Here is an 18,246-nt window from a genome sequence, read left to right as displayed (position 1 = left end):
TTGGGGATCATCTATAGCATATATAGGGACTGATTGTAATAATTATGAATTTTCATATAATTAGTAAGTGTTCCTTTGTGATTCCTAATGGAGGATTGTTTTTTTTAATGATTAGTTACAATGGAGAATGTGAGGGGATCAAATATGTATGCCCCACAGGGTTATGATTTCTACATGAAACATTGCAATGGCTGATTTATTCATTTGTCATTCAAGATTACCTCAAAACAAGTAAGTGGTGATAAAAACATAATTTCGAGTTGTCCCTTATATCTTAATCAATCACTGCTTAGGCTACTATAATAATCCTAAATCTTGTGTGCCTTAATGCAACATTTAAACTTATTTCTGCTGTTCACTGTTCACAAGTTTGCAGTATTGAAAACCTTAATAAATCCACAGTAAAAGTGACGATGCAAAATGGTCAACTTCTGAAAAATCGTCAATTGATTCTGAAAAAATATTGATTGATAAGTAAGCATCACTTGTTTGCAGGTTTTTTTTAAATTCAATCTTAATAGTAATCATTTATAATAATTCCTGATTTGGTGTAAATGTTTATTATTGATGTGAAAACATTTATAATGATGGTGAATATTTCCAGTTGAATCAAATGTATAATATGGCTACCAGAGTGTTGTGGGGAAGTAAAGAGTAACCTAAGTACAAGTAATTAAAATATGTTAATGCAGTAGTCCTTACTTAAGTAGGCTACATGTACTTTTTGAATGTAAAACTGAACTTTGAAAACAGCCTCCAGAGAGCGTAATATGTATTAATACTCACTGAAAACATTGATGAAAATTGCAACAACAAAAAAAAAAGAGAGGACAGACTGCCAAATAAAATCATGTTTCATTTTCCACTGGCCTGTTTCTCTCAGTCCTTTCTCCACTAGTGAGGCAACAGCGCCCTCTTCTGGCTAAAGGAGGTATTAAAAGCTTACAGCACCTGGTATTCCCAGGCGGTCTCCCATCCAAGTACTAACCAGGCCCGACCCTGCTTAGCTTCCGAGATCGGACGAGATCGGGCGTGTTCAGGGTGGTATGGCCGTAAGCGAATGAACAGGTTGTTAAAGGGTTATTTATACATACTTAGGTTTAAAGTAACACCTCGCCAAAATTAGAGCAAGTGACTATGACCTAGTTGATTTTATTACTTTTCTACTCAAACGTGTGGGCCTATGGATAGACTTACACTTAATCTTACTAGATTCAGCAATACTTTGACGCTGGGAGTTAACTAAAGACTTGCAGCTTGTTTTTAAGACTTGTTTCACGACTTGCGGGCAAACTGAACGTTCAAACGTCTGATAAACACATTGAACAAACCGATTCCGTGAAGATTAACTTCCCTCTTTCAAAACTGGCCTGGTTAGTACTTGGATGGGAGACCGCCTGGGAATCCCAGGTGCTGTAAGCTTTTAATACCTGCTTCAGCCAGCAGGGGGCGCTGTAACCTCCTGCTATGCACTGCAGTTCTTTTTTTATTTGTCTATCATTGCTTCTACTTTCCTACAAAGTAGCTTACACTGAATTTTGATTGGGGATCATCTATAGCATATATAGGGACTGATTGTAATAATTATGAATTTTCATATAATTAGTAAGTGTTCCTTTGTGATTCCTAATGGAGGATTGTTTTTTTTAATGATTAGTTACAATGGAGAATGTGAGGGGATCAAATATGTATGCCCCACAGGGTTATGATTTCTACATGAAACATTGCAATGGCTGATTTATTCATTTGTCATTCAAGATTACCTCAAAACAAGTAAGTGGTGATAAAAACATAATTTCGAGTTGTCCCTTATATCTTAATCAATCACTGCTTAGGCTACTATAATAATCCTAAATCTTGTGTGCCTTAATGCAACATTTAAACTTATTTCTGCTGTTCACTGTTCACAAGTTTGCAGTATTGAAAACCTTAATAAATCCACAGTAAAAGTGACGATGCAAAATGGTCAACTTCTGAAAAATCGTCAATTGATTCTGAAAAAATATTGATTGATAAGTAAGCATCACTTGTTTGCAGGTTTTTTTTAAATTCAATCTTAATAGTAATCATTTATAATAATTCCTGATTTGGTGTAAATGTTTATTATTGATGTGAAAACATTTATAATGATGGTGAATATTTCCAGTTGAATCAAATGTATAATATGGCTACCAGAGTGTTGTGGGGAAGTAAAGAGTAACCTAAGTACAAGTAATTAAAATATGTTAATGCAGTAGTCCTTACGTAAGTAGGCTACATGTACTTTTTGAATGTAAAACTGAACTTTGAAAACAGCCTCCAGAGAGCGTAATATGTATTAATACTCACTGAAAACATTGATGAAAATTGCAACAAAAAAAAAGAGGACAGACTGCCAAATAAAATCATGTTTCATTTTCCACTGGCCTGTTTCTCTCAGTCCTTTCTCCACTAGTGAGGCAACAGCGCCCTCTTCTGGCTAAAGGAGGTATTAAAAGCTTACAGCACCTGGTATTCCCAGGCGGTCTCCCATTCAAGTACTAACCACGCCCGACCCTGCTTAGCTTCCGAGATCGGACGAGATCGGGCGTGTTCAGGGTGGTATGGCCGTAAGCGAATGAACAGGTTGTTAAAGGGTTATTTATACATACTTAGGTTTAAAGTAACACCTCGCCAAAATTAGAGCAAGTGACTATGACCTAGTTGATTTTATTACTTTTCTACTCAAACGTGTGGGCCTATGGATAGACTTACACTTAATCTTACTAGATTCAGCAATACTTTGACGCTGGGAGTTAACTAAAGACTTGCAGCTTGTTTTTAAGACTTGTTTCACGACTTGCGGGCAAACTGAACGTTCAAACGTCTGATAAACACATTGAACAAACCGATTCCGTGAAGATTAACTTCCCTCTTTCAAAACTGGCCTGGTTAGTACTTGGATGGGAGACCGCCTGGGAATCCCAGGTGCTGTAAGCTTTTAATACCTGCTTCAGCCAGCAGGGGGCGCTGTAACCTCCTGCTATGCACTGCAGTTCTTTTTTTATTTGTCTATCATTGCTTCTACTTTCCTACAAAGTAGCTTACACTGAATTTTGATTGGGGATCATCTATAGCATATATAGGGACTGATTGTAATAATTATGAATTTTCATATAATTAGTAAGTGTTCCTTTGTGATTCCTAATGGAGGATTGTTTTTTTTAATGATTAGTTACAATGGAGAATGTGAGGGGATCAAATATGTATGCCCCACAGGGTTATGATTTCTACATGAAACATTGCAATGGCTGATTTATTCATTTGTCATTCAAGATTACCTCAAAACAAGTAAGTGGTGATAAAAACATAATTTCGAGTTGTCCCTTATATCTTAATCAATCACTGCTTAGGCTACTATAATAATCCTAAATCTTGTGTGCCTTAATGCAACATTTAAACTTATTTCTGCTGTTCACTGTTCACAAGTTTGCAGTATTGAAAACCTTAATAAATCCACAGTAAAAGTGACGATGCAAAATGGTCAACTTCTGAAAAATCGTCAATTGATTCTGAAAAAATATTGATTGATAAGTAAGCATCACTTGTTTGCAGGTTTTTTTTAAATTCAATCTTAATAGTAATCATTTATAATAATTCCTGATTTGGTGTAAATGTTTATTATTGATGTGAAAACATTTATAATGATGGTGAATATTTCCAGTTGAATCAAATGTATAATATGGCTACCAGAGTGTTGTGGGGAAGTAAAGAGTAACCTAAGTACAAGTAATTAAAATATGTTAATGCAGTAGTCCTTACTTAAGTAGGCTACATGTACTTTTTGAATGTAAAACTGAACTTTGAAAACAGCCTCCAGAGAGCGTAATATGTATTAATACTCACTGAAAACATTGATGAAAATTGCAACAACAAAAAAAAAAGAGAGGACAGACTGCCAAATAAAATCATGTTTCATTTTCCACTGGCCTGTTTCTCTCAGTCCTTTCTCCACTAGTGAGGCAACAGCGCCCTCTTCTGGCTAAAGGAGGTATTAAAAGCTTACAGCACCTGGTATTCCCAGGCGGTCTCCCATCCAAGTACTAACCAGGCCCGACCCTGCTTAGCTTCCGAGATCGGACGAGATCGGGCGTGTTCAGGGTGGTATGGCCGTAAGCGAATGAACAGGTTGTTAAAGGGTTATTTATACATACTTAGGTTTAAAGTAACACCTCGCCAAAATTAGAGCAAGTGACTATGACCTAGTTGATTTTATTACTTTTCTACTCAAACGTGTGGGCCTATGGATAGACTTACACTTAATCTTACTAGATTCAGCAATACTTTGACGCTGGGAGTTAACTAAAGACTTGCAGCTTGTTTTTAAGACTTGTTTCACGACTTGCGGGCAAACTGAACGTTCAAACGTCTGATAAACACATTGAACAAACCGATTCCGTGAAGATTAACTTCCCTCTTTCAAAACTGGCCTGGTTAGTACTTGGATGGGAGACCGCCTGGGAATCCCAGGTGCTGTAAGCTTTTAATACCTGCTTCAGCCAGCAGGGGGCGCTGTAACCTCCTGCTATTCACTGCAGTTCTTTTTTTATTTGTCTATCATTGCTTCTACTTTCCTACAAAGTAGCTTACACTGAATTTTGATTGGGGATCATCTATAGCATATATAGGGACTGATTGTAATAATTATGAATTTTCATATAATTAGTAAGTGTTCCTTTGTGATTCCTAATGGAGGATTGTTTTTTTAATGATTAGTTACAATGGAGAATGTGAGGGGATCAAATATGTATGCCCCACAGGGTTATGATTTCTACATGAAACATTGCAATGGCTGATTTATTCATTTGTCATTCAAGATTACCTCAAAACAAGTAAGTGGTGATAAAAACATAATTTCGAGTTGTCCCTTGTATCTTAATCAATCACTGCTTAGGCTACTATAATAATCCTAAATCTTGTGTGCCTTAATGCAACATTTAAACTTATTTCTGCTGTTCACTGTTCACAAGTTTGCAGGATTGAAAACCTTAATAAATCCACAGTAAAAGTGACGATGCGAAATGGTCAACTTCAGAAAAATCGTCAATTGATTGATAAGTAAGCATCACTTGTTTGCAGGTTTTTTTTAAATTCAATCTTAATAGTAATCATTTATAATAATTCCTGATTTGGTGTAAATGTTTATTATTGATGTGAAAACATTTATAATGATGGTGAATATTTCCAGTTGAATCAAATGTATAATATGGCTACCAGAGTGTTGTGGGGAAGTAAAGAGTAACCTAAGTACAAGTAATTAAAATATGTTAATGCAGTAGTCCTTACTTAAGTAGGCTACATGTACTTTTTGAATGTAAAACTGAACTTTGAAAACAGCCTCCAGAGAGCGTAATATGTATTAATACTCACTGAAAACATTGATGAAAATTGCAACAACAAAAAAAAAAGAGAGGACAGACTGCCAAATAAAATCATGTTTCATTTTCCACTGGCCTGTTTCTCTCAGTCCTTTCTCCACTAGTGAGGCAACAGCGCCCTCTTCTGGCTAAAGGAGGTATTAAAAGCTTACAGCACCTGGTATTCCCAGGCGGTCTCCCATCCAAGTACTAACCAGGCCCGACCCTGCTTAGCTTCCGAGATCGGACGAGATCGGGCGTGTTCAGGGTGGTATGGCCGTAAGCGAATGAACAGGTTGTTAAAGGGTTATTTATACATACTTAGGTTTAAAGTAACACCTCGCCAAAATTAGAGCAAGTGACTATGACCTAGTTGATTTTATTACTTTTCTACTCAAACGTGTGGGCCTATGGATAGACTTACACTTAATCTTACTAGATTCAGCAATACTTTGACGCTGGGAGTTAACTAAAGACTTGCAGCTTGTTTTTAAGACTTGTTTCACGACTTGCGGGCAAACTGAACGTTCAAACGTCTGATAAACACATTGAACAAACCGATTCCGTGAAGATTAACTTCCCTCTTTCAAAACTGGCCTGGTTAGTACTTGGATGGGAGACCGCCTGGGAATCCCAGGTGCTGTAAGCTTTTAATACCTGCTTCAGCCAGCAGGGGGCGCTGTAACCTCCTGCTATGCACTGCAGTTCTTTTTTTATTTGTCTATCATTGCTTCTACTTTCCTACAAAGTAGCTTACACTGAATTTTGATTGGGGATCATCTATAGCATATATAGGGACTGATTGTAATAATTATGAATTTTCATATAATTAGTAAGTGTTCCTTTGTGATTCCTAATGGAGGATTGTTTTTTTTAATGATTAGTTACAATGGAGAATGTGAGGGGATCAAATATGTATGCCCCACAGGGTTATGATTTCTACATGAAACATTGCAATGGCTGATTTATTCATTTGTCATTCAAGATTACCTCAAAACAAGTAAGTGGTGATAAAAACATAATTTCGAGTTGTCCCTTATATCTTAATCAATCACTGCTTAGGCTACTATAATAATCCTAAATCTTGTGTGCCTTAATGCAACATTTAAACTTATTTCTGCTGTTCACTGTTCACAAGTTTGCAGTATTGAAAACCTTAATAAATCCACAGTAAAAGTGACGATGCAAAATGGTCAACTTCTGAAAAATCGTCAATTGATTCTGAAAAAATATTGATTGATAAGTAAGCATCACTTGTTTGCAGGTTTTTTTTAAATTCAATCTTAATAGTAATCATTTATAATAATTCCTGATTTGGTGTAAATGTTTATTATTGATGTGAAAACATTTATAATGATGGTGAATATTTCCAGTTGAATCAAATGTATAATATGGCTACCAGAGTGTTGTGGGGAAGTAAAGAGTAACCTAAGTACAAGTAATTAAAATATGTTAATGCAGTAGTCCTTACTTAAGTAGGCTACATGTACTTTTTGAATGTAAAACTGAACTTTGAAAACAGCCTCCAGAGAGCGTAATATGTATTAATACTCACTGAAAACATTGATGAAAATTGCAACAACAAAAAAAAAAGAGAGGACAGACTGCCAAATAAAATCATGTTTCATTTTCCACTGGCCTGTTTCTCTCAGTCCTTTCTCCACTAGTGAGGCAACAGCGCCCTCTTCTGGCTAAAGGAGGTATTAAAAGCTTACAGCACCTGGTATTCCCAGGCGGTCTCCCATCCAAGTACTATCCAGGCCCGACCCTGCTTAGCTTCCGAGATCGGACGAGATCGGGCGTGTTCAGGGTGGTATGGCCGTAAGTGAATGAACAGGTTGTTAAAGGGTTATTTATACATACTTAGGTTTAAAGTAACACCTCGCCAAAATTAGAGCAAGTGACTATGACCTAGTTGATTTTATTACTTTTCTACTCAAACGTGTGGGCCTATGGATAGACTTACACTTAATCTTACTAGATTCAGCAATACTTTGACGCTGGGAGTTAACTAAAGACTTGCAGCTTGTTTTTAAGACTTGTTTCACGACTTGCGGGCAAACTGAACGTTCAAACGTCTGATAAACACATTGAACAAACCGATTCCGTGAAGATTAACTTCCCTCTTTCAAAACTGGCCTGGTTAGTACTTGGATGGGAGACCGCCTGGGAATCCCAGGTGCTGTAAGCTTTTAATACCTGCTTCAGCCAGCAGGGGGCGCTGTAACCTCCTGCTATGCACTGCAGTTCTTTTTTTATTTGTCTATCATTGCTTCTACTTTCCTACAAAGTAGCTTACACTGAATTTTGATTGGGGATCATCTATAGCATATATAGGGACTGATTGTAATAATTATGAATTTTCATATAATTAGTAAGTGTTCCTTTGTGATTCCTAATGGAGGATTGTTTTTTTTAATGATTAGTTACAATGGAGAATGTGAGGGGATCAAATATGTATGCCCCACAGGGTTATGATTTCTACATGAAACATTGCAATGGCTGATTTATTCATTTGTCATTCAAGATTACCTCAAAACAAGTAAGTGGTGATAAAAACATAATTTCGAGTTGTCCCTTATATCTTAATCAATCACTGCTTAGGCTACTATAATAATCCTAAATCTTGTGTGCCTTAATGCAACATTTAAACTTATTTCTGCTGTTCACTGTTCACAAGTTTGCAGGATTGAAAACCTTAATAAATCCACAGTAAAAGTGACGATGCAAAATGGTCAACTTCTGAAAAATCGTCAATTGATTGATAAGTAAGCATCACTTGTTTGCAGGTTTTTTTTAAATTCAATCTTAATAGTAATCATTTATAATAATTCCTGATTTGGTGTAAATGTTTATTATTGATGTGAAAACATTTATAATGATGGTGAATATTTCCAGTTGAATCAAATGTATAATATGGCTACCAGAGTGTTGTGGGGAAGTAAAGAGTAACCTAAGTACAAGTAATTAAAATATGTTAATGCAGTAGTCCTTACTTAAGTAGGCTACATGTACTTTTTGAATGTAAAACTGAACTTTGAAAACAGCCTCCAGAGAGCGTAATATGTATTAATACTCACTGAAAACATTGATGAAAATTGCAACAACAAAAAAAAAAGAGAGGACAGACTGCCAAATAAAATCATGTTTCATTTTCCACTGGCCTGTTTCTCTCAGTCCTTTCTCCACTAGTGAGGCAACAGCGCCCTCTTCTGGCTAAAGGAGGTATTAAAAGCTTACAGCACCTGGTATTCCCAGGCGGTCTCCCATCCAAGTACTAACCAGGCCCGACCCTGCTTAGCTTCCGAGATCGGACGAGATCGGGCGTGTTCAGGGTGGTATGGCCGTAAGCGAATGAACAGGTTGTTAAAGGGTTATTTATACATACTTAGGTTTAAAGTAACACCTCGCCAAAATTAGAGCAAGTGACTATGACCTAGTTGATTTTATTACTTTTCTACTCAAACGTGTGGGCCTATGGATAGACTTACACTTAATCTTACTAGATTCAGCAATACTTTGACGCTGGGAGTTAACTAAAGACTTGCAGCTTGTTTTTAAGACTTGTTTCACGACTTGCGGGCAAACTGAACGTTCAAACGTCTGATAAACACATTGAACAAACCGATTCCGTGAAGATTAACTTCCCTCTTTCAAAACTGGCCTGGTTAGTACTTGGATGGGAGACCGCCTGGGAATCCCAGGTGCTGTAAGCTTTTAATACCTGCTTCAGCCAGCAGGGGGCGCTGTAACCTCCTGCTATGCACTGCAGTTCTTTTTTTATTTGTCTATCATTGCTTCTACTTTCCTACAAAGTAGCTTACACTGAATTTTGATTGGGGATCATCTATAGCATATATAGGGACTGATTGTAATAATTATGAATTTTCATATAATTAGTAAGTGTTCCTTTGTGATTCCTAATGGAGGATTGTTTTTTTTAATGATTAGTTACAATGGAGAATGTGAGGGGATCAAATATGTATGCCCCACAGGGTTATGATTTCTACATGAAACATTGCAATGGCTGATTTATTCATTTGTCATTCAAGATTACCTCAAAACAAGTAAGTGGTGATAAAAACATAATTTCGAGTTGTCCCTTATATCTTAATCAATCACTGCTTAGGCTACTATAATAATCCTAAATCTTGTGTGCCTTAATGCAACATTTAAACTTATTTCTGCTGTTCACTGTTTACAAGTTTGCAGTATTGAAAACCTTAATAAATCCACAGTAAAAGTGACGATGCAAAATGGTCAACTTCTGAAAAATCGTCAATTGATTCTGAAAAAATATTGATTGATAAGTAAGCATCACTTGTTTGCAGGTTTTTTTTAAATTCAATCTTAATAGTAATCATTTATAATAATTCCTGATTTGGTGTAAATGTTTATTATTGATGTGAAAACATTTATAATGATGGTGAATATTTCCAGTTGAATCAAATGTATAATATGGCTACCAGAGTGTTGTGGGGAAGTAAAGAGTAACCTAAGTACAAGTAATTAAAATATGTTAATGCAGTAGTCCTTACTTAAGTAGGCTACATGTACTTTTTGAATGTAAAACTGAACTTTGAAAACAGCCTCCAGAGAGCGTAATATGTATTAATACTCACTGAAAACATTGATGAAAATTGCAACAAAAAAAAAGAGGACAGACTGCCAAATAAAATCATGTTTCATTTTCCGCTGGCCTGTTTCTCTCAGTCCTTTCTCCACTAGTGAGGCAACAGCGCCCTCTTCTGGCTAAAGGAGGTATTAAAAGCTTACAGCACCTGGTATTCCCAGGCGGTCTCCCATCCAAGTACTAACCAGGCCCGACCCTGCTTAGCTTCCGAGATCGGACGAGATCGGGCGTGTTCAGGGTGGTATGGCCGTAAGCGAATGAACAGGTTGTTAAAGGGTTATTTATACATACTTAGGTTTAAAGTAACACCTCGCCAAAATTAGAGCAAGTGACTATGACCTAGTTGATTTTATTACTTTTCTACTCAAACGTGTGGGCCTATGGATAGACTTACACTTAATCTTACTAGATTCAGCAATACTTTGACGCTGGGAGTTAACTAAAGACTTGCAGCTTGTTTTTAAGACTTGTTTCACGACTTGCGGGCAAACTGAACGTTCAAACGTCTGATAAACACATTGAACAAACCGATTCCGTGAAGATTAACTTCCCTCTTTCAAAACTGGCCTGGTTAGTACTTGGATGGGAGACCGCCTGGGAATCCCAGGTGCTGTAAGCTTTTAATACCTGCTTCAGCCAGCAGGGGGCGCTGTAACCTCCTGCTATGCACTGCAGTTCTTTTTTTATTTGTCTATCATTGCTTCTACTTTCCTACAAAGTAGCTTACACTGAATTTTGATTGGGGATCATCTATAGCATATATAGGGACTGATTGTAATAATTATGAATTTTCATATAATTAGTAAGTGTTCCTTTGTGATTCCTAATGGAGGATTGTTTTTTTTAATGATTAGTTACAATGGAGAATGTGAGGGGATCAAATATGTATGCCCCACAGGGTTATGATTTCTACATGAAACATTGCAATGGCTGATTTATTCATTTGTCATTCAAGATTACCTCAAAACAAGTAAGTGGTGATAAAAACATAATTTCGAGTTGTCCCTTATATCTTAATCAATCACTGCTTAGGCTACTATAATAATCCTAAATCTTGTGTGCCTTAATGCAACATTTAAACTTATTTCTGCTGTTCACTGTTCACAAGTTTGCAGTATTGAAAACCTTAATAAATCCACAGTAAAAGTGACGATGCAAAATGGTCAACTTCTGAAAAATCGTCAATTGATTCTGAAAAAATATTGATTGATAAGTAAGCATCACTTGTTTGCAGGTTTTTTTTAAATTCAATCTTAATAGTAATCATTTATAATAATTCCTGATTTGGTGTAAATGTTTATTATTGATGTGAAAACATTTATAATGATGGTGAATATTTCCAGTTGAATCAAATGTATAATATGGCTACCAGAGTGTTGTGGGGAAGTAAAGAGTAACCTAAGTACAAGTAATTAAAATATGTTAATGCAGTAGTCCTTACTTAAGTAGGCTACATGTACTTTTTGAATGTAAAACTGAACTTTGAAAACAGCCTCCAGAGAGCGTAATATGTATTAATACTCACTGAAAACATTGATGAAAATTGCAACAAAAAAAAAGAGGACAGACTGCCAAATAAAATCATGTTTCATTTTCCACTGGCCTGTTTCTCTCAGTCCTTTCTCCACTAGTGAGGCAACAACGCCCTCTTCTGGCTAAAGGAGGTATTAAAAGCTTACAGCACCTGGTATTCCCAGGCGGTCTCCCATCCAAATACTAACCAGGCCCGACCCTGCTTAGCTTCCGAGATCGGACGAGATCAGGCGTGTTCAGGGTGGTATGGCCATAAGCGAATGAACAGGTTGTTAAAGGGTTATTTATACATACTTAGGTTTAAAGTAACACCTCGCCAAAATTAGAGCAAGTGACTATGACCTAGTTGATTTTATTACTTTTCTACTCAAACGTGTGGGCCTATGGATAGACTTACACTTAATCTTACTAGATTCAGCAATACTTTGACGCTGGGAGTTAACTAAAGACTTGCAGCTTGTTTTTAAGACTTGTTTCACGACTTGCGGGCAAACTGAACGTTCAAACGTCTGATAAACACATTGAACAAACCGATTCCGTGAAGATTAACTTCCCTCTTTCAAAACTGGCCTGGTTAGTACTTGGATGGGAGACCGCCTGGGAATCCCAGGTGCTGTAAGCTTTTAATACCTGCTTCAGCCAGCAGGGGGCGCTGTAACCTCCTGCTATGCACTGCAGTTCTTTTTTTATTTGTCTATCATTGCTTCTACTTTCCTACAAAGTAGCTTACACTGAATTTTGATTGGGGATCATCTATAGCATATATAGGGACTGATTGTAATAATTATGAATTTTCATATAATTAGTAAGTGTTCCTTTGTGATTCCTAATGGAGGATTGTTTTTTTTAATGATTAGTTACAATGGAGAATGTGAGGGGATCAAATATGTATGCCCCACAGGGTTATGATTTCTACATGAAACATTGCAATGGCTGATTTATTCATTTGTCATTCAAGATTACCTCAAAACAAGTAAGTGGTGATAAAAACATAATTTCGAGTTGTCCCTTGTATCTTAATCAATCACTGCTTAGGCTACTATAATAATCCTAAATCTTGTGTGCCTTAATGCAACATTTAAACTTATTTCTGCTGTTCACTGTTCACAAGTTTGCAGGATTGAAAACCTTAATAAATCCACAGTAAAAGTGACGATGCGAAATGGTCAACTTCTGAAAAATCGTCAATTGATTGATAAGTAAGCATCACTTGTTTGCAGGTTTTTTTTAAATTCAATCTTAATAGTAATCATTTATAATAATTCCTGATTTGGTGTAAATGTTTATTATTGATGTGAAAACATTTATAATGATGGTGAATATTTCCAGTTGAATCAAATGTATAATATGGCTACCAGAGTGTTGTGGGGAAGTAAAGAGTAACCTAAGTACAAGTAATTAAAATATGTTAATGCAGTAGTCCTTACTTAAGTAGGCTACATGTACTTTTTGAATGTAAAACTGAACTTTGAAAACAGCCTCCAGAGAGCGTAATATGTATTAATACTCACTGAAAACATTGATGAAAATTGCAACAACAAAAAAAAAAGAGAGGACAGACTGCCAAATAAAATCATGTTTCATTTTCCACTGGCCTGTTTCTCTCAGTCCTTTCTCCACTAGTGAGGCAACAGCGCCCTCTTCTGGCTAAAGGAGGTATTAAAAGCTTACAGCACCTGGTATTCCCAGGCGGTCTCCCATCCAAGTACTAACCAGGCCCGACCCTGCTTAGCTTCTGAGATCGGACGAGATCGGGCGTGTTCAGGGTGGTATGGCCGTAAGCGAATGAACAGGTTGTTAAAGGGTTATTTATACATACTTAGGTTTAAAGTAACACCTCGCCAAAATTAGAGCAAGTGACTATGACCTAGTTGATTTTATTACTTTTCTACTCAAACGTGTGGGCCTATGGATAGACTTACACTTAATCTTACTAGATTCAGCAATACTTTGACGCTGGGAGTTAACTAAAGACTTGCAGCTTGTTTTTAAGACTTGTTTCACGACTTGCGGGCAAACTGAACGTTCAAACGTCTGATAAACACATTGAACAAACCGATTCCGTGAAGATTAACTTCCCTCTTTCAAAACTGGCCTGGTTAGTACTTGGATGGGAGACCGCCTGGGAATCCCAGGTGCTGTAAGCTTTTAATACCTGCTTCAGCCAGCAGGGGGCGCTGTAACCTCCTGCTATGCACTGCAGTTCTTTTTTTATTTGTCTATCATTGCTTCTACTTTCCTACAAAGTAGCTTACACTGAATTTTGATTGGGGATCATCTATAGCATATATAGGGACTGATTGTAATAATTATGAATTTTCATATAATTAGTAAGTGTTCCTTTGTGATTCCTAATGGAGGATTGTTTTTTTTAATGATTAGTTACAATGGAGAATGTGAGGGGATCAAATATGTATGCCCCACAGGGTTATGATTTCTACAAGAAAAAATTCAAATGGCTGATTTATTCATTTGTCATTCAAGATTACCTCAAAACAAGTAAGTGGTGATAAAAACATAATTTCGAGTTGTCCCTTATATCTTAATCAATCACTGCTTAGGCTACTATAATAATCCTAAATCTTGTGTGCCTTAATGCAACATTTAAACTTATTTCTGCTGTTCACTGTTTACAAGTTTGCAGTATTGAAAACCTTAATAAATCCACAGTAAAAGTGACGATGCAAAATGGTCAACTTCTGAAAAATCGTCAATTGATTCTGAAAAAATATTGATTGATAAGTAAGCATCACTTGTTTGCAGGTTTTTTTTAAATTCAATCTTAATAGTAATCATTTATAATAATTCCTGATTTGGTGTAAATGTTTATTATTGATGTGAAAACATTTATAATGATGGTGAATATTTCCAGTTGAATCAAATGTATAATATGGCTACCAGAGTGTTGTGGGGAAGTAAAGAGTAACCTAAGTACAAGTAATTAAAATATGTTAATGCAGTAGTCCTTACTTAAGTAGGCTACATGTACTTTTTGAATGTAAAACTGAACTTTGAAAACAGCCTCCAGAGAGCGTAATATGTATTAATACTCACTGAAAACATTGATGAAAATTGCAACAACAAAAAAAAAAGAGAGGACAGACTGCCAAATAAAATCATGTTTCATTTTCCACTGGCCTGTTTCTCTCAGTCCTTTCTCCACTAGTGAGGCAACAGCGCCCTCTTCTGGCTAAAGGAGGTATTAAAAGCTTACAGCACCTGGTATTCCCAGGCGGTCTCCCATCCAAGTACTAACCAGGCCCGACCCTGCTTAGCTTCCGAGATCGGACGAGATCGGGCGTGTTCAGGGTGGTATGGCCGTAAGCGAATGAACAGGTTGTTAAAGGGTTATTTATACATACTTAGGTTTAAAGTAACACCTCGCCAAAATTAGAGCAAGTGACTATGACCTAGTTGATTTTATTACTTTTCTACTCAAACGTGTGGGCCTATGGATAGACTTACACTTAATCTTACTAGATTCAGCAATACTTTGACGCTGGGAGTTAACTAAAGACTTGCAGCTTGTTTTTAAGACTTGTTTCACGACTTGCGGGCAAACTGAACGTTCAAACGTCTGATAAACACATTGAACAAACCGATTCCGTGAAGATTAACTTCCCTCTTTCAAAACTGGCCTGGTTAGTACTTGGATGGGAGACCGCCTGGGAATCCCAGGTGCTGTAAGCTTTTAATACCTGCTTCAGCCAGCAGGGGGCGCTGTAACCTCCTGCTATGCACTGCAGTTCTTTTTTTATTTGTCTATCATTGCTTCTACTTTCCTACAAAGTAGCTTACACTGAATTTTGATTGGGGATCATCTATAGCATATATAGGGACTGATTGTAATAATTATGAATTTTCATATAATTAGTAAGTGTTCCTTTGTGATTCCTAATGGAGGATTGTTTTTTTTAATGATTAGTTACAATGGAGAATGTGAGGGGATCAAATATGTATGCCCCACAGGGTTATGATTTCTACATGAAACATTGCAATGGCTGATTTATTCATTTGTCATTCAAGATTACCTCAAAACAAGTAAGTGGTGATAAAAACATAATTTCGAGTTGTCCCTTATATCTTAATCAATCACTGCTTAGGCTACTATAATAATCCTAAATCTTGTGTGCCTTAATGCAACATTTAAACTTATTTCTGCTGTTCACTCTTCACAAGTTTGCAGTATTGAAAACCTTAATAAATCCACAGTAAAAGTGACGATGCAAAATGGTCAACTTCTGAAGAATCGTCAATTGATTCTGAAAAAATATTGATTGATAAGTAAGCATCACTTGTTTGCAGGTTTTTTTTAAATTCAATCTTAATAGTAATCATTTATAATAATTCCTGATTTGGTGTAAATGTTTATTATTGATGTGAAAACATTTATAATGATGGTGAATATTTCCAGTTGAATCAAATGTATAATATGGCTACCAGAGTGTTGTGGGGAAGTAAAGAGTAACCTAAGTACAAGTAATTAAAATATGTTAATGCAGTAGTCCTTACTTAAGTAGGCTACATGTACTTTTTGAATGTAAAACTGAACTTTGAAAACAGCCTCCAGAGAGCGTAATATGTATTAATACTCACTGAAAACATTGATGAAAATTGCAACAAAAAAAAAGAGGACAGACTGCCAAATAAAATCATGTTTCATTTTCCACTGGCCTGTTTCTCTCAGTCCTTTCTCCACTAGTGAGGCAACAGCGCCCTCTTCTGGCTAAAGGAGGTATTAAAAGCTTACAGCACCTGGTATTCCCAGGCGGTCTCCCATCCAAGTACTAACCAGGCCCGACCCTGCTTAGCTTCCGAGATCGGACGAGATCGGGCGTGTTCAGGGTGGTATGGCCGTAAGCGAATGAACAGGTTGTTAAAGGGTTATTTATACATACTTAGGTTTAAAGTAACACCTCGCCAAAATTAGAGCAAGTGACTATGACCTAGTTGATTTTATTACTTTTCTACTCAAACGTGTGGGCCTATGGATAGACTTACACTTAATCTTACTAGATTCAGCAATACTTTGACGCTGGGAGTTAACTAAAGACTTGCAGCTTGTTTTTAAGACTTGTTTCACGACTTGCGGGCAAACTGAACGTTCAAACGTCTGATAAACACATTGAACAAACCGATTCCGTGAAGATTAACTTCCCTCTTTCAAAACTGGCCTGGTTAGTACTTGGATGGGAGACCGCCTGGGAATCCCAGGTGCTGTAAGCTTTTAATACCTGCTTCAGCCAGCAGGGGGCGCTGTAACCTCCTGCTATGCACTGCAGTTCTTTTTTTATTTGTCTATCATTGCTTCTACTTTCCTACAAAGTAGCTTACACTGAATTTTGATTGGGGATCATCTATAGCATATATAGGGACTGATTGTAATAATTATGAATTTTCATATAATTAGTAAGTGTTCCTTTGTGATTCCTAATGGAGGATTGTTTTTTTTAATGATTAGTTACAATGGAGAATGTGAGGGGATCAAATATGTATGCCCCACAGGGTTATGATTTCTACATGAAACATTGCAATGGCTGATTTATTCATTTGTCATTCAAGATTACCTCAAAACAAGTAAGTGGTGATAAAAACATAATTTCGAGTTGTCCCTTATATCTTAATCAATCACTGCTTAGGCTACTATAATAATCCTAAATCTTGTGTGCCTTAATGCAACATTTAAACTTATTTCTGCTGTTCACTGTTCACAAGTTTGCAGTATTGAAAACCTTAATAAATCCACAGTAAAAGTGACGATGCAAAATGGTCAACTTCTGAAAAATCGTCAATTGATTCTGAAAAAATATTGATTGATAAGTAAGCATCACTTGTTTGCAGGTTTTTTTTTAAATTCAATCTTAATAGTAATCATTTATAATAATTCCTGATTTGGTGTAAATGTTTATTATTGATGTGAAAACATTTATAATGATGGTGAATATTTCCAGTTGAATCAAATGTATAATATGGCTACCAGAGTGTTGTGGGGAAGTAAAGAGTAACCTAAGTACAAGTAATTAAAATATGTTAATGCAGTAGTCCTTACGTAAGTAGGCTACATGTACTTTTTGAATGTAAAACTGAACTTTGAAAACAGCCTCCAGAGAGCGTAATATGTATTAATACTCACTGAAAACATTGATGAAAATTGCAACAAAAAAAAAGAGGACAGACTGCCAAATAAAATCATGTTTCATTTTCCACTGGCCTGTTTCTCTCAGTCCTTTCTCCACTAGTGAGGCAACAGCGCCCTCTTCTGGCTAAAGGAGGTATTAAAAGCTTACAGCACCTGGTATTCCCAGGCGGTCTCCCATCCAAGTACTAACCAGGCCCGACCCTGCTTAGCTTCCGAGATCGGACGAGATCGGGCTTGTTCAGGGTGGTATGGCCGTAAGCGAATGAACAGGTTGTTAAAGGGTTATTTATACATACTTAGGTTTAAAGTAACACCTCGCCAAAATTAGAGCAAGTGACTATGACCTAGTTGATTTTATTACTTTTCTACTCAAACGTGTGGGCCTATGGATAGACTTACACTTAATCTTACTAGATTCAGCAATACTTTGACGCTGGGAGTTAACTAAAGACTTGCAGCTTGTTTTTAAGACTTGTTTCACGACTTGCGGGCAAACTGAACGTTCAAACGTCTGATAAACACATTGAACAAACCGATTCCGTGAAGATTAACTTCCCTCTTTCAAA

The 18,246-nt window shown here is 36.6% G+C and overlaps 12 non-coding genes across 12 annotated transcripts; all 12 read right to left on the bottom strand.

Annotated features, from left to right (window-relative positions):
- Positions 1–939: 939 nt before the first annotated feature.
- Positions 940–1,058, bottom strand: LOC136182018 (5S ribosomal RNA). Its single transcript, XR_010668336.1, has one exon. It is a non-coding gene; the product is annotated as a 5S ribosomal RNA (ribosomal RNA).
- A 1,417-nt stretch (positions 1,059–2,475) lies between these two features.
- LOC136181771 (5S ribosomal RNA) lies at positions 2,476–2,594 on the bottom strand. The gene has a single exon (XR_010668118.1). It is a non-coding gene; the product is annotated as a 5S ribosomal RNA (ribosomal RNA).
- A 1,423-nt stretch (positions 2,595–4,017) lies between these two features.
- LOC136182017 (5S ribosomal RNA) lies at positions 4,018–4,136 on the bottom strand. The gene has a single exon (XR_010668335.1). It is a non-coding gene; the product is annotated as a 5S ribosomal RNA (ribosomal RNA).
- Positions 4,137–5,541: 1,405 nt separating this feature from the next.
- Positions 5,542–5,660, bottom strand: LOC136182016 (5S ribosomal RNA). The gene has a single exon (XR_010668334.1). It is a non-coding gene; the product is annotated as a 5S ribosomal RNA (ribosomal RNA).
- A 1,423-nt stretch (positions 5,661–7,083) lies between these two features.
- Positions 7,084–7,202, bottom strand: LOC136181579 (5S ribosomal RNA). Its single transcript, XR_010667926.1, has one exon. It is a non-coding gene; the product is annotated as a 5S ribosomal RNA (ribosomal RNA).
- A 1,406-nt stretch (positions 7,203–8,608) lies between these two features.
- On the bottom strand, positions 8,609–8,727 carry LOC136182015 (5S ribosomal RNA). The gene has a single exon (XR_010668333.1). It is a non-coding gene; the product is annotated as a 5S ribosomal RNA (ribosomal RNA).
- Positions 8,728–10,144: 1,417 nt separating this feature from the next.
- LOC136182013 (5S ribosomal RNA) lies at positions 10,145–10,263 on the bottom strand. The gene has a single exon (XR_010668331.1). It is a non-coding gene; the product is annotated as a 5S ribosomal RNA (ribosomal RNA).
- A 1,417-nt stretch (positions 10,264–11,680) lies between these two features.
- Positions 11,681–11,799, bottom strand: LOC136181780 (5S ribosomal RNA). The gene has a single exon (XR_010668127.1). It is a non-coding gene; the product is annotated as a 5S ribosomal RNA (ribosomal RNA).
- Positions 11,800–13,205: 1,406 nt separating this feature from the next.
- LOC136181648 (5S ribosomal RNA) lies at positions 13,206–13,324 on the bottom strand. Its single transcript, XR_010667995.1, has one exon. It is a non-coding gene; the product is annotated as a 5S ribosomal RNA (ribosomal RNA).
- A 1,424-nt stretch (positions 13,325–14,748) lies between these two features.
- On the bottom strand, positions 14,749–14,867 carry LOC136182012 (5S ribosomal RNA). Its single transcript, XR_010668330.1, has one exon. It is a non-coding gene; the product is annotated as a 5S ribosomal RNA (ribosomal RNA).
- Positions 14,868–16,284: 1,417 nt separating this feature from the next.
- LOC136182011 (5S ribosomal RNA) lies at positions 16,285–16,403 on the bottom strand. The gene has a single exon (XR_010668329.1). It is a non-coding gene; the product is annotated as a 5S ribosomal RNA (ribosomal RNA).
- Positions 16,404–17,821: 1,418 nt separating this feature from the next.
- Positions 17,822–17,940, bottom strand: LOC136181625 (5S ribosomal RNA). The gene has a single exon (XR_010667972.1). It is a non-coding gene; the product is annotated as a 5S ribosomal RNA (ribosomal RNA).
- Between the last annotated feature and the right edge of the window lie 306 nt (positions 17,941–18,246).

The sequence above is a fragment of the Labrus bergylta genome, chromosome 13 (genome assembly GCF_963930695.1).
Source record: "Labrus bergylta chromosome 13, fLabBer1.1, whole genome shotgun sequence".
In the NCBI taxonomy this organism is placed as follows: Eukaryota; Metazoa; Chordata; class Actinopteri; order Labriformes; family Labridae; genus Labrus; species Labrus bergylta.
The sequence above is the reverse complement of the archived record's forward strand: the minus strand, read 5'-3'. Positions and strand labels throughout refer to the sequence as shown.